Raw genomic sequence first — 14093 nt, 5'->3', positions numbered from 1 at the left:
GGTCCAGGAAGGGGAGGGAGGTATCAGAGATGGTCCAGGTAAATTTAAGGTCAGGGTGGAATGTGTTGGTGAAGTTGATGAATTGCTCAAACTCCTCAAGGAAGCACGATGTGGCGCCAAATCAGTCATCAATGTAGCGGAGGAAGACGTGGGGAGTGGTGCCAGTGTAACTACGGAAAATGGACTGTTCTACATAACCAACAAAGAGACAGGCATAGCTCGGGCCCATACGGGTGCCCATGGCTACCCCTTTGGTCTGGAGGAAGTGGGAGGATTTGAAGGAAAAATTGTTAAGTGTGAGGACAAGTTCAGACAAACGAATGAGAGTGTCGGTGGAAGGGTTCTGTTGTGGCCGTCAGGAGATGAAGAAACGGAGGGCTTGGAGGTCCTGGTCATGGTGAATGGCGGTGTAGAGGGATTGGATATCCATGGTGAAGATGCGGCGTTGGGGGCCTGGAAAACAGAAGTCTTGGAGGAGGTGGAGGGTATGGATGGTGTCTCGAATGAATGTGGGTAATTCCTGGACTGCGGGAGAGGGCAATGTCGAGGTAGGCAGACATGAGTTCGGTGGGGAAGGAGCATGCTGAGAGAATGGGTCGGTCAGGATGGTCAGGCTTGTGGATTAGATTAGATTAGATTACTTACAGTGTGGAAACAGGCCCTTCGGCCCAACAAGTCCACACCGCCCCGCCGAAGCGTAACCCACCCATACCCCTACATCTACATTTACCCCTTACCTAACACTATGGGGATCTTGGGAAGGAGGTAGAATCGGGCAGTGGGGGATCCCGGACAATGAGGTTGGAAGCTGTGGGTGGGAGTTCTCCTCCTGAGGTGATGAGGTTCTGTATGCTCTGGGAGATGACGGTTTGGTGATGGGAGGTGGGTCATGGTAGAGGGGGTGATAGGAGGAAGTGTCTTCGAGTTGGCATCATGGCTTCAGCAGTGTAGAGGTCAGTGCACCAGACTACCACTGCACCCCCTTTATCTGCTGGTTTGATGGTGAGGTCGGCAGAGGAAGTGGAGGGCTGCACGTTGTGAGTGTGAGAGGATGGATTGGGGGAGGGGGTAGATAGGTTGAGGCGGTTGATGTCTCGGTGGAAGTTGGAAATGTAGAAATCGAAGACAGGTAATAGGCCAGCGCGGGGTGTCCTGGTGGATGGAGTATGTTGGAGGTGGGCAAAAGGGTCCTTGAAAGGTGGGTGGGAGTCTTGATTGTAAAAGTATGCTCGGAGGCGTCAGAAGAAGTGTTCAATATCTCAGCGTGTATTAAATTAATTGATGTGTGGACGGAGGGGGATAAAGGTGAAGTCTTTGCTGAGGATTGATCATTCATCCTCAGTGAGGGGGAGGTCAGGAGGAATGGTGAAAACTCGGCAGGACTGGGAGCTGGGACCTGGCGTAGGTGTGGAGCTGGGCGAGGCGACGGAGCCTGGAACAGGAGTGGGTGTGGTGTTAGGGGGGATGGGGATGGAGTCATGAGCAGGGGTGGTGTTCCCCTCCGGATTCTGGGGTAGGGATTGTGATGGTGGGACCTGGGGGTTTGTCAGCAGAATGCAAGTGCGCGGCATTGGTGGGGGCGGAAGTGGTGACAAACACGGCAGTCGAGGGGGGGGCATGGAAGTCACTGAGTGTGTGACATCAGTGATGATGTGAGGGGCGGAAGTGATGTCATTTTGGTGTGTGAGGAATTGTGAGGGGCAGAAATGGCATTTACTTAATGTTAACCAATAATTTCCTGTCACAAATCTATTTGACAATGTAGTATTTTAATTAAACTCAGTCTCTTACTGTTTCTTTCTGTTGGTCTTCATCCACATCTCCATGGTGTTCCAATATTTCAACCTTCCTCTTTGGACTTGGGAATTTCCATTCCCCTCAGACCTTTCCCCCTCCTCATCTGTGTCCATTTATAGCACACTGCATATTCCTGATACCTGGGGAGCCTATCCCAATAAAATAGCTCAGTCTTCCCTGTGTACTGGTAGCAGTGCTCACTGGTCAGAACCACTTCTGTTGATACCATTGTGTGATCCTGGTACATTCCTCCACTCTGCTGATATCACTGTCTTTCTGCATGTGATATCCCTTACTTCTGGGTCTAATTGCTGCCTCTGTCAGTGTCTCTCACTCTTTGCAGCTACTCCAGATCCTGAGCTAACAGAATTCTCCACTCCAGAGGGACGCAGCAGAACAGGCCAGAAATGGACATTAGGAATTTCCAGATCTCTGTGGGATTCAATGCCATTCTCCATGTGTAAGATTCATTGCATCAGTGTAATTTCCCATTCTGTCTATTTCTCTGTCTCCTGTCGGTATTCCTGATGTCCCTGACTCAGCAGAATTCCCAATTCCTGTCTCGTCCATCACCACATTGAAGACAGTTGGTCAGCCAGAGAGAGATGGAGAGGGAGATCTGGAGCCTTCAGTAAATCCTGCAGCCGGTCAGATCACTCACAGTAAACAGCACGGGGAGGAGTAAGTGGATTTTAATTCAGACCCTGAGGGCATGATGTAGGAACAATGCTGGGCAAGGAACATGAGAAAATTCTCAGGCTTCATTATCACCATCTTATCTGTAAATTCATCTGTTCCACAGAACCTTCCCTATGTCTGTCAGTTTCTCCATTGTCTGTTTCATTGATACCACTTCCCCTATCTCTATCAGCCCCTACAATCCTGCCTATCCCTGTAAGCTCCTCCTACCACTACAACTCTCCAAGTTTCTGCGTTTGCCTTTAATCCCGGGTTCTGTCACATCTCTCCTTAACTGAAGAAAAACAACTCTTCAGTTCCTTCAGCCATCCTGGTCAGTGTTGTCCTTTCTAGACCTGAAAAACCTCCCTGTCTTTGTGACTTTTTTGAACTCCTACTACCTTCATGATCTCTGTAAATTTCCTGTCACAACAACAAAAAAGCTCTGTACCTTAGTAACCTCCTCCAGCTGTAAGACTCCTCCTTGTCTCTGGGCACAGTGCAGAGTGACCCTGCTTCTCTCATAAATTAGTTTCTGCATTTCTAATGATGATTATGAACTCTTCCTGTTTCTGAAATGCAGTTAGTCTCTGAAAACTCTGCTGGTCCCAAATGATGTAATTTCCTACGATAACTACAAACCTTTATGCCTTCAACCACCTCCACATGCAGTCACACAGTTTATTTCTATAACCTCCATGAGTGTTGAAGTCATAGAGATGTACAGCACGGAAACAGACCCTTTGGTCCAACCCGTCTATGCTGACCAGATATCCCAACCCAATCTAGTCCCACCTGCCAGCACCCGGCCCATCTCCCTCCAAACCCTTCCCATTCCTATACCCATCCAAATGCCTCTTAAATGTTGCAGTTGTACCAGCCTCCACCACATCCTCTGGCAGCTCGTTCCATACACGTACCACCCTCTGCTTGAAAAAGTTGCACCCTAGGTCTCTTTTATATCTTTCCACTCTCACCCTAAACCTATCCCTTCTAGTTCTGGACTCACCGACCCCAGGGAAAAGTCTTTGTCTATTTATCCTATCCATGCCCCTCATAATTTTTTAAACCTCTATAAGGTCACCCCTCAGCCTCCGACGCCACAGCCCCAGCCTGTTCAGCCTCTCTCTGTAGCTCAAATCCTCCAACCCTGGAAACATTCTTGTAAATCTTTTCTGAACCCTTTCAAGTTTCACAAAATTTTTCTGATAGGAAGGAGACCAGAATTGCACAAAATATTCCAACAGTGGCCTAACCAATGTGCTGTACAGCCGCAAGATGACCTCCCGACTCCTGGACTCAATACTCTGACCAATAAAGGAATGCATACCAAACGCCGCCTTCACTCTCTTATCTATCTGCGATTCCACTTTCAAGGAGCTATGAATATGCACTCCAAGGTCTCTTTGTTCAACAACACTCCCTAGGACGTTACCATTACGAGTATAAGTCCTGCTATGATTTGCTTTTCGAAAATGCAGCACCTCGCATTTATCTGAATTAAACTCCATCTGCTAGTTAGCCCATTGTCCCATCTGGTCCAGATCCTGTTGTAACCCTCTTCGCTGTCCACTACACCTCCAATTTTGGTGTCATCTGCAAACTGTACCTCTTGTGCTCTCATCCAAATCATTTATGTAAATGATAAAAAGTAGAGGGCCCAGCACTGATCCTTGTGACACTCCACTGGTCACAGGCCTTCAGTCTGAAAAACAACCCTCCACCACCACTCTCTGTCTTTTACTTTTGAGCCAGTTCTGTATCCAAATGGCTAGTTTTCACTGTATTCAATGAGATCTAACCTTGCTAATCAGTCTCCTATGGGGAACCTTGTCGAATGCCTTACTGAAGTCCATATAGATCACATCTATCACTCTGCCCTCATCAATCTTCTTTGCGACTTCTTCAAAAAACTCACTCGAGTGTGTGGGATATGATTTCCCACGCACAAAGGCATGTTGACTATTCATAATCAGTCCTTGCCTTTCCAAATTCATGTACATCCTGTCTATCAGGATTCCCTCCAACAACTTGCCCACCACTGAGTTCAGGCTCATCGGTCTATAGTTCCCTGGCTTGTCTTTACCACCCTTCTTAAACAGTTGCACCACTTTTGCCAACCTCCAGTCTTCTGGCATCTCACATGTGATTATTGATGATACAAATATCTCAGCACGAGGCCCAGCAATCACTTCTCTAGCTTCCCACAGAGTTCTCGGGTACACCTGATCAGGCCCTGGGGAGTTATCCAGCACTTCTTCCTCTGTATCTGAACATTTTGCAAGATGTCACCATCGATTTCCCTACAGTCTATATCTTCCATATCCTTTTCCACAGTAAATACTGATGCAAAATATTAATTTCGTATCTCTCCCATTTTCTGTGGCTCCACACAAAGGCCGCCTTGCTGACCTTTCAGGGGCCCTATTCTCTCCATAGTTACCCTTTGTCCTTAATATATTTGTAAAAACCCTTTGGATTCTCCTTAATTCTATTTGTCAAAGCTATCTCATGTCCCTTTTTTGCCCTCCTGATTTCCCTCTTTAGTATACTCCAACTTCCTTTATACTCTAAGGACTCACTCGATCTATCCTGTCTATACCCGACATGTGCTTTCTTCTTTTTCTGAACTAAACCTTCAATTTCTTTAGTCATCCAGAATTCACTATACCTACCAGCCTTCCCCTACACCCTGACAGGAATATGCTTTCTCTGGATTCTTGTTATCTCACTTCTGAAGGCATCCCATTTTCCATCGTCCCTTTACCTGCGAACATCTGCCTGCAATCAGCTTTCAAAAGTTCTTGCCTAATACGTCAAAATGGGCCTTTATCCAATTTAGAACTTCAACTTTTAGATTTGGTCTATCCTTTTCCATCACTATTTTAAAATGAATAGAATTATGGTCGCTGGTCCCAAAGTGCTCCCCCACTGACAGCTCAGTCACCTGCCCTGCCTTATTTCCTTAGCTTAGGTTAAGTTTTGCACCTTCTCTAGTTGGTACACCCACATACTGAATCAGAAAATTGTCTTGTACACACTTAACAAATTCCTCTCCATCTAAACCTTTACACTATGGCAGTCCCAGTCGATGTTTGGAAAGGTAAAAACCCCTACCATATCAACCCTATTATTCTTACAGATAACTGAGATCTCCTTACAAGTTTGTTTGGCAATTTCCCTTTGACTACTGTGGGGTCTATAATACAATCCTAATAAGGTGATCATCCCTTTCTTATTTCTCAGTTCCACCAAATAACTTCCCTGATGTATTTCTGGGAATATCCTCCCTTAGCACAGCTGTAATGCTATCCGTTATCAAAAATGCCACTCTCCCTCCTCTCTTGCCTCCCTTTCTATCCTTCCTGTTGCATTTGTATCCTGGAACATTAAGCTGCCAGTCCTGCCCATCCCTGAGCCATGTTTCTGTAATTGCTATGAGATCCCAGTCCCATGTTCCTAACCATGCCTTGAGTTAATCTGCCTTCCCTGTTAGGCCCCTTGCATTGAAATAAATGCAGCTTAATTTATTAGTCCTACCTTGTCCCTGTTTGACTCCCTTCTGTTCTCAGCTATACCCGTCTCAGATCGAGCTCCCAAAACCCTCCCTGTGATTGTTATCACGTCCCATCCCTGCATTCCTCCAAATCTCTGTGAAGTCCTCCCATTCCTAAAACCCACCCTGTATCTGTCACCTGTCCCAGCTTCCACAACCCTCCCTATCTCTGTAAGACACCCCCCCCCACCCCACCCCCTGTCCCAGTTACGACAGCCCGCTGTATCACTAAATGCCAGTAGTCACTATAATATCAGAGTAAGGTGTGAAAGCAGGAATACTGTACTGGGTTAAATGATCAGTCGTGATCATATTGAATGGTGGGACCGACTCTGTGGTCAAATGGCCAATACCTGCTCTTCTTTCCTGTGCTTCTCTATAAACTTACTATCTATATAACCTACTTCAGTCCCCACAGCCCTCCCTATCTCCATAAACTCCTTCAGTCCCCACGATTCTTCCTAATCATGTAACCTGAACCATTCCCCACCAACCTCCCTAACCTCCAAAAGGCCCCACGACCCTCCCTATCTCCATAATCTCATCCTGACACAACGACCCTCCAGTTCAGAGTAACCTCCTTCAATCCCCATGATCCTCCTGATCTGTGCTACCTCCTTCAGGCCCAACAGCCCTGCAGATCTCTTTGGCCTCTTTCAGGCCCCACATCACTCCCTATCTCCATAATGTTCTTCAGTCACTAGTGCATTCTCTACGTCCATAATCTCGTTGAGTCCGCACATCGCTCCCTATCTCCATAATGTCATTCAGTCCCCACGTTCCTCCTTATTTCCAAAACATCTATTACCTGTTGAAACTGTAAGCTACCTTTTTTCAGATTGATAAACACGAACACCCATAACTCTTTCTGCTGCCAGTCTGAAACCAAACAGTGTTAGCCTGACAGTAGGTCAGGAGCTGAAATATGCTTGAAAGGATATGTCAATGAAGAATAACTGGAACCTTAGAAACACTTTTAATGAAAAGAGGATGTGTTTTTGAGCCTGTTGGATTTTATTTTTATTGGTGTGAATATAAATGGCAGAATAGATACGGGTGTAGGAGTGGTTGGACTGAGGATACGGTTTATTTGAATTTTCAGAAAACTTTTCACACGTTTCAATAAGGGCTAAAGAGTAATTTGGTAGAGAATAGGGCACCTTAACTGTCAGGAGGTGGGTGAGCTATTAGACAATATAGTGTTGTCAGAATTTACTGTGGAGAAAGACATGGAAGCTCAGGAAGTTGGGGAAATAAATAGTGATGTCTTGGAAAGAATCCTCAACAGAGGAAAAAAAGTGCTGGTATCTGAAAACAAATAAAGGTAGATCAAATCTTAATGTCGCTTATTAGGTCGAATATTGTGGGAATCTGGGGAAGAGATAGTGTCCCTAACATATATTTATTTTATCAATACACACAATGTGTTACCGGAAGACTGGAGGGTGGCTAATGCTGTTCCATCACTTAATGTCTGCAGGGAGCAGCTAGGAAATCACAGCCCAGTGAGCCAGTGCTGGGTAAGTTGTTGGAGGAGATTCTGAGAGAAAGGAGCTACATATATTTGGAAAGGCAAGGGCTGATTAGAGATAGTCAGCATGGCTTTGTGAGTGGGAAGCCATGTTTCACAAACTGGATTGACTCTTCGAGGAGTTGACCAAGAGATCGATGAAGGCAGAGCAGTCAGTGTTGTCTACATGAACTTCAGCAAAGCATTTGTCAAGGTTCCAAGGGATGTAGAACATCTAGTCAAGAGGAAGAAGGAAGCTAATTTAAGTTTGAGGAACCAAGGATCAGAAGCAGGGCTCTAGAGAGTTACATGGGGCAGCACGGTGGCTCAGTGGTTAGCACTGCTACCTCACAGCACTAGGGACGTGATTTCAATTCCAGCCCCAGGCGACTGTCTGTGTGGAGTGAGCACTTTCTCTCCGTGTCTGCGTGGGTTTCCGACAGGGGCTCCGGTTTCCACCCACAGGCCAAAGATGTGCAGGTAAAGGCAGAATACTGAATAGTGTGGAGGAACAGATGGATCTTGGATTCCATGAGCAGAGATCCCTCAAATTTGCCACCAAGCTGATGGTATTATTAAGAAAGAATCTGTTGTATTGGCTTTCATTAGCTGGGGGATTGAGTTTTAAAGCCATGAGGTTATGCTGCAGCTCTATACAGTCCTGTTTAGATCCCAATTAGAATATTATGTTCAGTTTTGGTCCCTTCATTAAAGGAAGGATGTGGAAGTTTTAGAGAGGGTAAAGAGGAGATTTACCAGGATGCTACCTGGACTGGAGAGCATGTCTTATGAAGAAAGGTTGAGGGAGCTAAGGCTTTTCTCATTGGAGTGAAGAAGAGTGTGGTGTGATTTGTTAGAGGTGAACAAGAAGGTGTGAGGCAAAGATAGAGTGAACAGTGAGAGACCTCTTTATCCCATGGCATACATGGTACATGGGGGCATGATTGTAAGGTGATTGGTGGATGGGTAAGGGGAGATTTCAGATGTAGGTTCTTTACACAGAGAGTGGTGGGTGGGTGTAATGGGACATTTTAACAGACTCTTGGATAGGCACATGGATGACAGCAAAATGAAGGGTATGTAAGTTAGTTTGATCTCACAGTCGGATAAAAGATGGGCATGGCATCATGGCCGAAGGGTCTTGTGCTGTCCTGTTCTGTGTTCTACGTTCTGTATGGTAAACTGGATAATAAGCTCAGATCAATGTAAAAGGATATGGCATTCAGGAGGAGCTAGTCAACTGGATACAAAATTAGGCTTGATGGTAGGAGACAGAGGGTGATGGGAGACATGTTGTTTTTCTGACAGGAGACATGTGACCAGTGGTGAAGTGGGTCCACTGTTGTTTGTCATTTGGATAAATGGTTTGGATGGGAATATTGGTTTCCTGGGAAGTAAGTTTTTTTGAGTGGCACTGAAATTGTTGGTAAAGTGGTCAGTGAAGAAGGTTATCTATGATACAACAGGACGAATAGTACACTGGGATCGTGAGCTGAAGAATAGCAGATGGAGTTTAATTAGATAAACGTGAGGTGTTCCATTTTGGTGAAACAAACCAGGGTGGGACCTGTACAGTTTATGTTTGGGCCCTGGGTAGTGTTGTCAGTCTGTGACCCAGGGATGCAGGTAGACAGTTCTTTGTAAGTGGTGTCACAGGTAGACAGGTTGGTGAAGCAGGCGTTTGCGATTGAGAGTAGAAGTTGGGATGTCATGTTGTGGCTGTAGAGGACATTGGTGAGGCCACCATAAAAGCATTGTTGACCAGAAGGAAGAACTCATCTGGTTCATTTACATCCTTTAGAGAAGAACATCTGACATTCTAACCTGGTCTGGCCTGCACGTGACAGCAGACCCACAGCAATATGGCTGACTCTGTGCTATACTCTGGGTAATTAGCAGTGGGGCAAAGAATGTTGGTCCAATCAGCGACATCCTGATCCTATGAATGAATAAATAAAAATATATATATCCCTCCCGACCTCTGCAAACACCTCCAGTTGCAACAATCTGTACTGGCTTTGTAATACCGTTCAGGCCCTGACCCCTCTCTGTAACACTCTCACCACCTCCAGCACCTTCAGCTCTCCCGGTTCCTTTTGTGACATAAAACCTTGACAATTATTCCCTCTTCCATCTGACCTCCTCCTGGGAGCAGACCCTTTGCAATCCGTTTAAAACTTACTCCGAAAACATTCTCTCACTTCAGGATTTTAAGTACTTTTTGGTGATCCTCTAAGCCCGATAATCTAATATGATCATTTTTACTTGAATGAGGGAGCGATGGGGATTTCTTGCTGAGGATTTGTCTGTTTCAATGGAATGTCCTTTTGTTGAGTGTTTTACACTGTTCCTTCAAATGTTTTCCACTGTTCATTGACAGGCACATATTTCAGTCTGTTTAGCCTGTTTACCTTGGTCAGTTCCCCTCTCAAACTCATGTTATTGTTTATTTTTGTTTCTAGTTGTAGCTTGTCCTTTCTGTGATTCACTTTAAAACTTTATATTTCCTTAAATTGCATTTTATCACAATATTGCAGAGGATCTCTCCAGGTGACATTACTCATTTACTAAGATTCATCACACAATGGTCGCTCTGAGGTAGTTATGTCCCTAGCCAGTTGCACAATTTGTTATTCAAAGAAACACTGAAAACTAATTTTCTAAACTCCTCTTCCAATATCACTCTTGCCAGTGTGACTGTACTACATTTTGTGAATATTGATGTTTCCCAAAATTATCGCAATGTGTTTGTTAAAAAAATTCCAATGAGTTCCTGTGTGATGCAGTAATGAGCAGCGGAATGCTGTTCAGTGGCTAAAACTGTTCTGCTGCTTGTGTCCTTGGCAAGTAGTAGCCAGAATTTACATTCAGACTGATTCTACTTCATGATCTGAGACCAAATGCTTTCTCTGTGATGCCTTTGTTATCCATTATTGTTAGTGTTACCCATTTTGCCTGAGTTTCCGCAAGGTTGTGATCCATTGAATATTTATGTCCACCTTTTGTTCACCCTATAACCATGTCTCTCTGTTGTCTAAACCTCTTTTATCTCAGTGTCACAAATCCATCTACCTTATTGATAAGACTTCGTCCATTGAAAAAAAACATAATTTACTCTTTCCCACAATTTCCTGTCACAAACCTATTCACTGATGTACAGTTTTAGTTAATCGCTGTCCCATCCTGTACCTTTCTGATTGCCTTCAGCCACATCCCCATACTGTTCCGATGCTTCACCTTTTTTCTTTGGATGTGGAAAGCTCCTTTCACCTGAACCCTGTCCCTGCATCCTCTCTGTCAGTTTAAAGCCCTGTCCATAAACCTACTGTCATGATTGGCCAGGACACTGGTCCCATCACGGTTCCAGTGGGACCATCCTATTGGATTTTTTTATAAATCAGGTAGGGGATGTGGGTGTCTCTGGCTGACCAGCCTTTATTGCCCAGCCCTAGCTGCCCGTGAGCTGAGTAGCTTGCTTGGCCATTTCAGAGGGCAACTGAGAGGCAAACACTTTGCTGTGTGTATGTCGTGCAGACCACGTGAGGATGATCAGATCTCGTTGTCAAAAGGAAAGTGCGTGGTACGCTGGCTCAGTGATTAGCCTTCCTGCCTCACAGCACCAGGGTCCCAGGTTCGATTCCAGCCGCGGGCGACTGTGTGGAGTTTGCACATTTTCCCCGTGTCTGCGTGAATTGCCTCCAGATGCTCCGGTTTCCTCCCACAGTCCAAACGCACGTAGGTCAGGCGAATTGGCCATGCTAAATTGCCCATGATGTCAGGTGTATGAGGTCGAGGGAGATGGGTCTGAGTGGGTTACTCTTTGGAGGGATGGCATGGACTGGTTGGGTCGAAAGGCCTGTTTCCACACTGTAGGGAATCTAATCTAAGGGATTGTGATTTTTGTACATCAGCAATGGTTTCATATTTGTTTATGGATTGTGAATTGCTATTTTTAAAATTATTGATTTTAAATTCCACCATATCTTATGATGGGATTCAAACCTGCCTCCCCTGGACATTAGCTGAGGTTTTGGATAAATGCCCGAACAATAATGTTACTAGGCCGTCACTTCACCTGCTCACTGGTTACTCATCCCTGAGCACTGACACATGAAGCTAAACCCATTCTTCCAACATGATTGTGTGATCCTGAAGTCTTCCTGCACTCTGGTGATATCACTCAGTCTCTCTCCATGTGGTATCCCTCACTGTGTGGGTCGAATTGCTGCCTCTGTCAGCGTCTCTCACTCTTGCAGCTCCTCCAGATCCTGAGCTAACAGAATTCTCCACTCCAGAGAGACTCAACAGCACAGGCGAGGGATGGAGTTTGGGATTTTCCAGATCTCTGTGGGGTTCATTTCCATTCTCCTTGTGTAACCCTCACTGCATCAGTCTAATTTCCCATTCTGTCTATTTCTCTGTCTCCTGTAGGTACTCAGGAAGTTGCTGACTCAATAGACTTCCCAACTGCTGTGTGTCTCATCCATCACCTCATTGAAGATGGTTGGTCAGCCAGAGAGACAAAGGGCAGGGAGACCGGGAGCCTTCAATAAATCCTGCAGTGTGGTAAGATCACTCATAGTGACAGAGCAGAGAACAATGAGAGGGCTCCAAACATCGCTAACAAGACAGGACGCAGATACAGTGCTGGATGGGGAGCACAGTATAGACACACCCCGTGCTCAATCACCACGTCTACTTTAACTTATGTTGCAGTGAGACAGCATCGGGAGTTCATAGTTATCAATCCAGTCCTGTGCTGTCTTAGCGAGCATCAGTACAACAGAGGGGAGAGTAGGCCTCCGACAAGAGGTTGTGAATGCTGCCTGGGATCTTTCTGTTCTGTGTTCTCCCTCCAACACTCTACTAAGACTCACTACTCTGCAACACCATCTGTGGCATGGCTTGTGCACCAGTGTCTTCAGTCATTTTTAACTCCTACAATAGTCCCTGTCCCTGTAACCTCCTCCCTTCCCGATACTCCCTCCACATATTTGAGACATACTGCATTCTAGACTACCATCACTATCGCTGTAACTTGCTTCAGTGTCTACAACATGCCTTATTTTGGTACACTAATCCTCTTTAGCTGGATACAGAGTGATACAGCACGGAAACAGAACCTGTGGTCAAACCCCTCAAGGCTGCCCATGTTTCTTATACTCAATGAGTCTCATTTGCCTGCATTTGGCCCTTATCTCTTCAAACCTTCTCCTCTCCATGTACCTGCCCAAATGTCTTTTCCATGCTGTAATTGTTTTTGTTTCTCCCATGTGCCTGAGGCAGTCTGTTCCGTTTATGCACCATCCTCTGTGGATAATGTTCCCCTCAGCTCCCTCTTTAAATCCTTGCTCTCTCACCTCCTGTTATACCCTCTAGTTTTGGACTCACCGACCCTTGGTTATTCACCATTCTTAGGGTCACCTCGTGGCCTCCTCTGCCCAAGGGAAATATTTAGGACAAAGTTACAAATATCTCCAACATATGTAACAAAGTGCTGGCCAATGTCGGCAAATGTGCCAAATATCGCTTTCCCCACCCTGTCCACCTGGTATGCCACTTCCGAGGAACAATGTAACTTGCACCCTCTGGTCTCTCTCTCTCTCTCTCTCCGACAACCCTGGCCAGAGCCCTTCCATTAACTGTATTAGTCCTCCCTGGTTTGTCTTAACAAAATCCAACCCCTGAATTAAACTCCATCTTTCATTCCTTGGTCCACTGGCCCAGTTGGTCAAGATCCCCTTTGATAACCGTATTCACTGCCCACTACACCATTCATTTGATCATCAACAAACTTTCACACAATCACTCCTATATTTTCAACTAAATCGTTTATGTCGATGATGCACATCAGTGGGCCCAGCCCTGATCCTTTCTTCAATAATGGAATCAAACCATATTCTTGTCATAGAGCCATACAGCATGGAAACTGACCCTTCAGTTGATACCCACCATAATCTAAAACTAAACTCTTCCCAGCTGCCTGTTGCTGGCCTATATCACTCCAACCCTGCCCTATTCACCTGTTTATCCACATATCTTTTAAATGTTGTAATTGTACGCACATCAACCCCTTTCTCAGGAAGTTCATTCCACACTCAAACCACCTTCTGTGTAGCAAATTGCCCCATATCTTTTTTTTGAACACCTCTCCCCTCTAACCTTAAAAATATGGCCCCTGATCTTGAGACTCCCCCATCCTGAGGAAAAGGCAACTACCATTAAATTGATCCATATATCTCATTTTTTTTCATAAACCTTTATAGCATCATGTCTCAACCCCCAGGCACCAGTGAAAAAAGAGTCAGCCTATCCAGCCATTTTTCAGATCTCAAGCCTTCCATACCCAGCAATATCCTGGTAAATCACTTCTGAATGTCCTGCAGCTTAATAATATCCTCCCTGTTAACTGCGCGACCAGAACTGGACAGAGTCTTGCAGAACAGGCCTCACAAATGTCTATGCAAACTCAACATGACGTCCCAAATCCTACACTCAATGGACTGAGCAATAGTCAGGCATGCAAAGCACTGTCTTATTCGTCCTGTGATG

General features: G+C 45.4%; 1 long non-coding RNA gene across 1 annotated transcript in view; it reads left to right on the top strand.

Annotated features, from left to right (window-relative positions):
* Window positions 1-14093, top strand: part of LOC140454082 (uncharacterized) — a 70704-nt gene that overhangs the window by 38387 nt on the left and 18224 nt on the right. The window contains exon 5 of the long non-coding RNA XR_011952632.1: window positions 11973-12107. This is a non-coding gene — a long non-coding RNA (uncharacterized lncRNA). The remainder of the gene's footprint in view (window positions 1-11972; window positions 12108-14093) is intronic.

Source organism: Chiloscyllium punctatum, chromosome 28, assembly GCF_047496795.1.
Source record: "Chiloscyllium punctatum isolate Juve2018m chromosome 28, sChiPun1.3, whole genome shotgun sequence".
Taxonomy (NCBI): Eukaryota; Metazoa; Chordata; class Chondrichthyes; order Orectolobiformes; family Hemiscylliidae; genus Chiloscyllium; species Chiloscyllium punctatum.
This window is presented reverse-complemented; position numbering and strand designations above follow the sequence as displayed.